Source organism: Barbatula barbatula (genome assembly GCF_947034865.1).
Source record: "Barbatula barbatula genome assembly, chromosome: 4".
NCBI lineage: Eukaryota > Metazoa > Chordata > Actinopteri > Cypriniformes > Nemacheilidae > Barbatula > Barbatula barbatula.
In genome coordinates, this window is record NC_136768.1 from 23,298,193 (window position 1) to 23,305,692 (window position 7,500).

At 35.1% G+C, this 7,500-nt stretch overlaps 1 long non-coding RNA gene across 3 annotated transcripts; it reads right to left on the reverse strand.

The window, feature by feature from the left end:
* Positions 1–3,770: 3,770 nt before the first annotated feature.
* Positions 3,771–6,716, reverse strand: LOC306892700. 3 transcript variants are annotated; one of them, XR_013786486.1, is made up of 5 exons: positions 5,899–6,716; positions 4,613–4,935; positions 4,393–4,518; positions 4,207–4,282; positions 3,771–3,825 (listed from the first exon to the last, which is right to left on the reverse strand). It is a non-coding gene; the product is annotated as an uncharacterized lncRNA (long non-coding RNA). The 3 variants fall into 3 exon arrangements; XR_013786487.1 differs by lacking the exon at positions 3,771–3,825 and having other exon boundaries at positions 3,852–4,282; positions 4,613–4,931; XR_013786488.1 differs by lacking the exon at positions 3,771–3,825 and having other exon boundaries at positions 3,852–4,282.
* Positions 6,717–7,500: the final 784 nt, after the last annotated feature.

A 7,500-nucleotide genomic window follows, 5' to 3' on the forward strand; every position in this document is an offset into this window, starting at 1 on the left:
TTTTGCACACATCATTATTAAAAACATAAGAAAACTCTTCCAACCTGTTTTGTTCCTTAAAATAAAAGTGTAAATACTTCAGGTACTTCTCAACTTTCCTTTTAAACACCATTTCAACATCCATTACAGTATTTTCTTTCCTGGCAATGACTCTTCTTTCCCATATTGCACTTTTCATCAACATAATGAACAGGTTGATCACTTTTCTGTTTTTACATGGTTTGTATGCTCCTAACATTATCATCTTGTTACCATCCATTTCTTTATCATCTTGCCCCCCTCTCAACCTCTCAATCAACCTTTTGCATTTTTTATTAAAAGTTTCCAATTTCTTACAGAATAAGAACACATGTAAAAACCCCTCATCTTCTTCTTTACACACTTTGCAGGTTGCGTTTTGCTCTCTTCCGATTTTGGTCAATAAAACATCAGTAAAAACCGCCTTGTGCCTGATTAAGTATTCTAAAGTCCCCAGTTTTGTCTCTATTATCTTCCCCTTCATATTGGTCCATATGTGGTCTTCTTCCAAATCTTTGTATTTCTGCAACCAGTATTTATTCACAACAGGTTTCTTAAAAACATAATCTCTAAAAAAAACGTACAACATTTTCACAGTACATTCTTTAAACACTCTTAATTTTCCTCCCAACCTGACATACAATTCTTCCTCTTGTTTCCCCTGTTTCATGTCATTAATGTTTCTTATCCAATCCTCTGGTATTGCACTTTTTATTATCTTAAACTTATTCTCAATTTCTTGTCTACTATATTCTTCTTTTGCTTCCTCCATAGTGTCCACAATGTACTGCACAGGTAAAAATCCCTCCTTAAACTCATATAAAACATCTCTCACTTTTGTAATTCCCACCTCCCACCACTTCTTAAAAAACACCTCTTTCCCTTGGTTTAAAATGTTCTTGTTTAAGAACAATGGTTGATTTAAAATATCCTCTCTACCACTCAGCATGTGTTGTACACAGGTTAAAAAATTCCCCCATGCACTCATCATTCCCTTGTAAAAGTCTGGCATCTTTTCTGTCATCCAAGCTTTAGTTCTCATCCATAAAATGTCTTCTCCCAAAAAGAAATTACCGCATTTATTTAAAAAATATTGCATCGTTTTCTTCCATGTTGTTATATTCTCTTTATCCAGATACTTTTTGACAATTTTAACCCTTAGACTGTTTTTCCTTTGTGCTACATCTATTAGACCCAGACCGCCTTTCCCAACTGCTCCAATCAAAGTGTCATATGCTATCCTTGGGGGTTTCCCTTCCCATATAAAGTTTAAAAAACATCTCTTTAATCTTTTTTCAATCCACAAAGGCATAGCTGACACATATAGGACATACCATAACTTAGACATCATTAAGACATTCGAAATTAGAACCTTCCCTTTAAGACATAATGTTCTTAGTTTCCAGAAATGTAGCCTTCTTTCAATGTCTCCTAAAATACCTTCCCACATTGTTTCATTAGCTCTCTTTTCATCTTCCCCCATTAAAACTCCTAAAATCTTGATGTCTTTCACTTCTTTAAAAGCAAAAAAACTTGTTAAAGCTGGCACATTCCCACATCTCATATACACACTTTTCTCTTCGTTAACTTTCCCTCCCGATGCTTTGCAATACTTTTGTACAATTCTCATTGCACTTTTTACTCCCTCCATTTCCTTCACAATAAGCGTAGTGTCATCTGCATACTGAAAAATTGTTTCGCCTTCCATATTCCCTTCTACGTTAATACCTTTTATTCCCATTTCTTCCCTCATAGCCAGCCCCAAGGGTTCCGCAACTAGTGAATATAACAGTGCTGACATAGGGCACCCTTGTCTTATAGATCTTGTTAGTTTAAAACATTCTGTTAAAAACCCGTTGCATTTAATTCTAGTTACAGCTCCTTTATATAAAATTTTTACCCACTTTATAAAATTTCCTCCAAATCCAAAACTGTTTAAAACTCCAAATAAAAATTCATGTTCCACCCTGTCAAAAGCCTTTTCAAAATCTAAGCTTATCAGATATCCCTCCATTTTTTTCTCCTTCATGTATCTAATTGTATCCTGAATGCTTATTGTCGTATCTGCTATGTCCTTCCCTTTAACCCCATATACTTGATTTGTCTTTATTATTTTCGGCATCACTTCTTTTAATCTGTTTGCTAAAATTTTTGCTAAAATTTTCAAATCGGTATTTAACATAGTAAGCGGCCTATAATTCTTCAGTTCAGTCTTTTCTCCTTTTTTCTTATATATTGTTTTCATTAAACCCATTCCCATTCTTAGATTCATCTGCCCCTTATTAAAGATCTCATCATACACTTCCTTTAAAATGCTGGTTAAAACATCCTTAAAGACAATATAAAACTCACTCCCTAAACCATCAATTCCAGGACTTTTCTTTTTGTTTAATTCATTTATAGCTCTTTCAATCTCCTCTTCACTTATCTCTTTGTCACAATCTTCCTTGTCTTCCTTTCCTACTTTAGTTTTTATCTGCTTGAACATTTCTTCTTTTTCATCCTGCACTCCTTCAGATGTAAATAATTTCTCATAATACCTTTTCATTTCTTTTAGAATTTCTTCATTACTCTTTACTTCTTCTCCATTCTCCTTTTTCACTACTTTCATAATTTCAGCCTTCCCTTTTCTTCTTTCTAAATCAAAGAAAAATTTTGTACATTTTTTACCCTCAACAATAAATTGAGCTTTACTCCTTAATCTTGCACCTTCATATTTCTTTTCTTCTATTTCCTTAAGTTTATTTTCCAATTCTTTTATCTTTGACATATCTTTATTTCCCTGATGTAACTCTTTTTCCAATTTTCCCCTTATTTCCTGTCCATTATGTCTTTTTGCTTTCTCTATTAATCTGCACAATTCCATGGTGTGAATTTTAACTAGATATTTCACATTTTCCCACCACAATCTTTTGTCTTCCACATACATTACATTCCCTTTTTCCCTTTCAATGAGTGTCTTTATATCTAAAACATACCCTTCACTTTTTAAAACTTCAGCATTTAAAACCCACACCCCCGGACCTCTCTTTATCGTACTCCAATCAATCTGCATGTGTAATGGCTTGTGATCACTTAAACTTGTTTCCCCATATCTCACATTCTCAATAAAAACTTCTACATTCCTCTTACACAAAATAAAATCGATTCTTCACTGTAAAAAATTCTGCCGTAATTTGACGGTAAAATACTGGCAGCAGGGTTTCCAGCTGCGGACCGTTATTTTACGGTTTCACTCATTTACGGCTTTCTGTAAATTAACGGTAAAATCCTGGCAGCAGGGTTTCCAGCTGCGAACCGTAATTTTACGGTTTCACTCATTTACGGCTTTCTGTAAATTAACGGTAAAATCCTGGCAGCAGGGTTTCCAGCTGCGAACCGTAATTTTACGGTTTCACTCATTTACGGCTTTCTGTAAATTAACGGTAAAGTACTGGCAATATGGTTTCCAGCTGCGTACCATCATTTTCGATTTTAATAAATAGCATATTTTCAGTAAAATACTAGCAGCAGAGTTTCTGAATGAATGCTTTTTATTTAAATAAATTAAACAACAGACTGGCAAAGATGAGAAGAGGAACCATAAAATTACCAAACAGATATGTTGTGCATAAAGAACCCAGTCTATAGACATATTTAAACAGATAAAAATTTATTATTATTTCTCCATAAACAGATACTGTGCAAAAAGAACGGTCTATAGACATATTATCTAAACTTCTTAAACAATAGAAAACATTGTATTGTTAAACCTTGAATGGGCAAAGAACTTTCCACCATCTGTGACCAACTTCACATGCTGGTAGTCTGAAAGATAGGAAAAAAAACTTTAAGCAGAGTATCTATAGAAGGTATCTCTAACCCTACTCTTGGAAAGCTACAGTCTCGCCACGGTGTTTAAAATGAATGAAATGTGCACTGTGTGTCGATGGTCACGTCAAACAAGTTGCCCCAAAAATAACGCAGACTTGTTGCATGATGATGCTCTGCTCGTGTAACTTGTGAATTTTCGTGTAACAGCCACGACTATGCTGATCCATGAGAAAGACAATGGAGCTCAAAATTATAAAAACGCGGTGTGTTCAGCAACACAGAGTACATTACTTAATAAAACGGCCTGCTTTTATAACAGAATGCAATTCAGTAGAGAGGCAACCTTTGGATTAACTGATGAATATTTTTACTCACCACCTTGCCGGTCTTCTTGGAGACCTTTCCTCTGCAGGTATTGGAGACTCGTTCTGGTTTAATTCCAATTAAGCGTCTAGGTTCAACAAATTTTCACAGAATACAATAACCATTTGTTAATCATTCTGATTGAAGAATTTATATACACTAAACAGTGAAAGGATGGAAAACTCTTAGAGGTCGTACCTTTGAAGAAATTCTTAAGTGCAACAAGCCTCCTCCTGATACTGCAGATGGAAGATGTACACTCAAATATAATACGGCCCTCTAGACTAAGCATCCATCTTACAACATTTGCCTGCCCTCCAATGTCTAAAATGAAAAAAAAAAAACATTTACATTATAATTTCAATGAACTGCCTTTGAGATTGCTTCATTTGAACAACCGGTTACCGGTGACACTAACCGAGCATAATCAGACGAGGACTGGCAGGTAGAATGAGTGTCTTCTCAACATCAGATGAAGATGCAGTAATCTGTAGAGAAAACACAATACATGGAAAAACATCAAAAAATTACTTCAATACAGAAATTTTAATAAATTACTAGTGGAAAGAAAATGCATAAAACAAGTCCATCTTCATGTTCCTGAAAACGGGACCGCTGAAGATTGATAAGCAGGTGGGCCATCTCTGTGTTATCCGTCTGGGACAGAACAGTCTTCATTCCTCCCGTCTCTAATGTGTGATTTAAGGTGCTTATAAAAGGTCCTTCAGAGTTTACACCTGACTTGACACAAAAAAAACATTAGATGTTAATTCAAATAAGGTCACTGACACAGATCGGATAACAGTGAGTTACCTATTGCAAACAGGCACAATTAAACCTGACATGAGAAACATGCATATGTCTCAGAAATGCAGGTGTAGTACTACATATGTGTCCACAAAGCTTGCAAAAAAACATTGCTTATCTTTAACACCACGAAACAGCACAAGTCTGAATTTCATTCATTTATATCTGGAGGGATTTAACGTTACCTCAGGTAATAGTCACTTTACGGCAATTTACCAAGTCTTCTTGGTCTAGCTAACGTACAAAAGCATACCACACATGTAATATATTGCGCTAACACACACAAAACTGTATTTTTTACTTTATTTGAAGTTATTAAGTAAATTATTATGTTATATATCGACGTTGTACTGCATGCGCTTATCGCCAATTTAACGAAGCAAACCACCAGTCTACTGTACCGTATTTGCAACAGAACGTGTGTGTGGAGACACAAAACTCATTTAATAATCAAACTTGAATCCCATGAATTTCTTCAGACGAGACTTGAAATGAAATGTATGCAGCTACGAAAACCGCGAGGTGTCACACTGACTAGAATTCATTCAGCAGGTCCGCCACTGACTCTTGTGCTGCGGAGTAAGAACCCGAGCGGCGGGGGAGGGGAGAGCAACTAGACTGGTTTAGTTCCCATGATCGACTACCTTGTAAATAGCTTCAATTTGAGATTGAATCTGTAACGTTTCTACTACAACTTTTAGTCAAGGAGTGTCGTTGAATTATCTAACAGTTTCCCCCTTCCGCACCGCTTCTGATGCTCGTCAGTGGTGGCCATTTGAGAACTCTCTGGTTTGTGTGTCAGTCTAGGTAATTCGCGCCACGCAGCTCAGTCAAAATATATAAGTTTCGAAGCGCAATATAATAAAATAATAGATAAATACAAATAAAAACACTTACCTTGACAGTGTCTTGGAAGATATGGCCGTCTCCTGGCGTACTCGTGTTCTCGTTGACTTGTAAAAACGTCATCCGTAAATTAGCTAACGTTAGTTGCGCAAGTAACGTTACTGTTGTCATCGAGCCAAGAGCTTCAAAATATGACTGTTTTGTGTAACAAAATGTAGTTTTGAGAGTTGTTTAGACGAGAATGTATGTGTATAAAGTTCAGATCTGCTGTCGTTTAATAAAGATAGCGTCTATTAAAAAATTTGCTCCAACTGTTTCGGACAAGTGAGTCGATTTCACTTATGCACCCCGCCCAACGCAGCCTCACCTCGGCAAGTCTTTCTTAAAATCACCGCTGGCTGTGATGTCTCTGTTAAAGGGTGTATTTTTTATGAATACATTCTGAGTTATCATACCCGTTAGCCTTTCTCTTCCAAACTTTATTTCTATATCATCGACTGTATTTGTCTGAGGATCATCGATACTTTAAGGTTGAGTAAAACATGGGGTCATTTTGTTTCACCCCTGAAAAAACCCTTTAAATAGGGGATTTAATTATGTTATCCCTTTAATTATTTGTCCATGGGGAAATTGTTTTAACTGAGGGCAAAGTTAAATTGTACAACTTGTATATTTCTTACTGTGCAAACTTATTTTACTTTGTAATAAAGGATTGTGTAAATTATCACAGTAATGTTTTGAATTACTCTGTTTAAATGTAAATCCAGACTAAATAAAGATTAACTCTGATTGCCTTTGTTTGCTATACAGCTCTTTGCGGTTAAATTCCGTAAACAGATTTACGGTTGAATGTTCTAATTTTACTAGCGAGTAATTAATTTACAGATCAATGGCTGTAAATTAACATTATTAAACCGTTTTTTAAAAGAACAGTATTTTGCCGTTAAAATTGGCCGTATTTTTACGGTAATATTTTACAGTGTTGATTGACACATAAAATTCCCCACCCTTTGTCTTCTTGAATATTGTCTTCTTTCATTCCTTTCTCTCCAAACATCCACCAAGTTATTGTTTTCCATTATTGATTTTAACTCTCTCCTTCCCATATCATTTTTAAAAACCATTCCATCTGCCACATCTAATTTGCTTAACACAGTATTAAAATCTCCCATTAAACAGACATTCTGATGCTTATTTAAAAGTGACCTTAAACTGTTAAAATAATCTCTCTTCCCCCTTTCCTCTGTAGGTGCATGTATGTTTATCACAACCAGTTTTTTGTCTTCATATTCCATTTCTACTGCTAAACATTTCCCAACATTATCTTTATAAATAACCTTGCATACAATATTCACATTTCCTCTTATTAAAAAAGCCACTCCTCTACCAAACCTCTTATCATCATTATTGTATAAGATCTCACCGTTCCATCTTTTCCTTATTTCACATACATGTTTTTCTCTCCAATTAGTTTCTTGCAATACAATCACATCTTCATCCTTGAACATTTCCTTCACCTTTTCAAATTTGTTAAAATCCGAAAGTCCTCTGGCATTAAAAGTAACCAAACTTAAAACCATAAAGAATGAATATATAAAAACACTCATTAAACTCATTTCTTTAACTCATATCATCAAAGTCTTTTAAACGTTC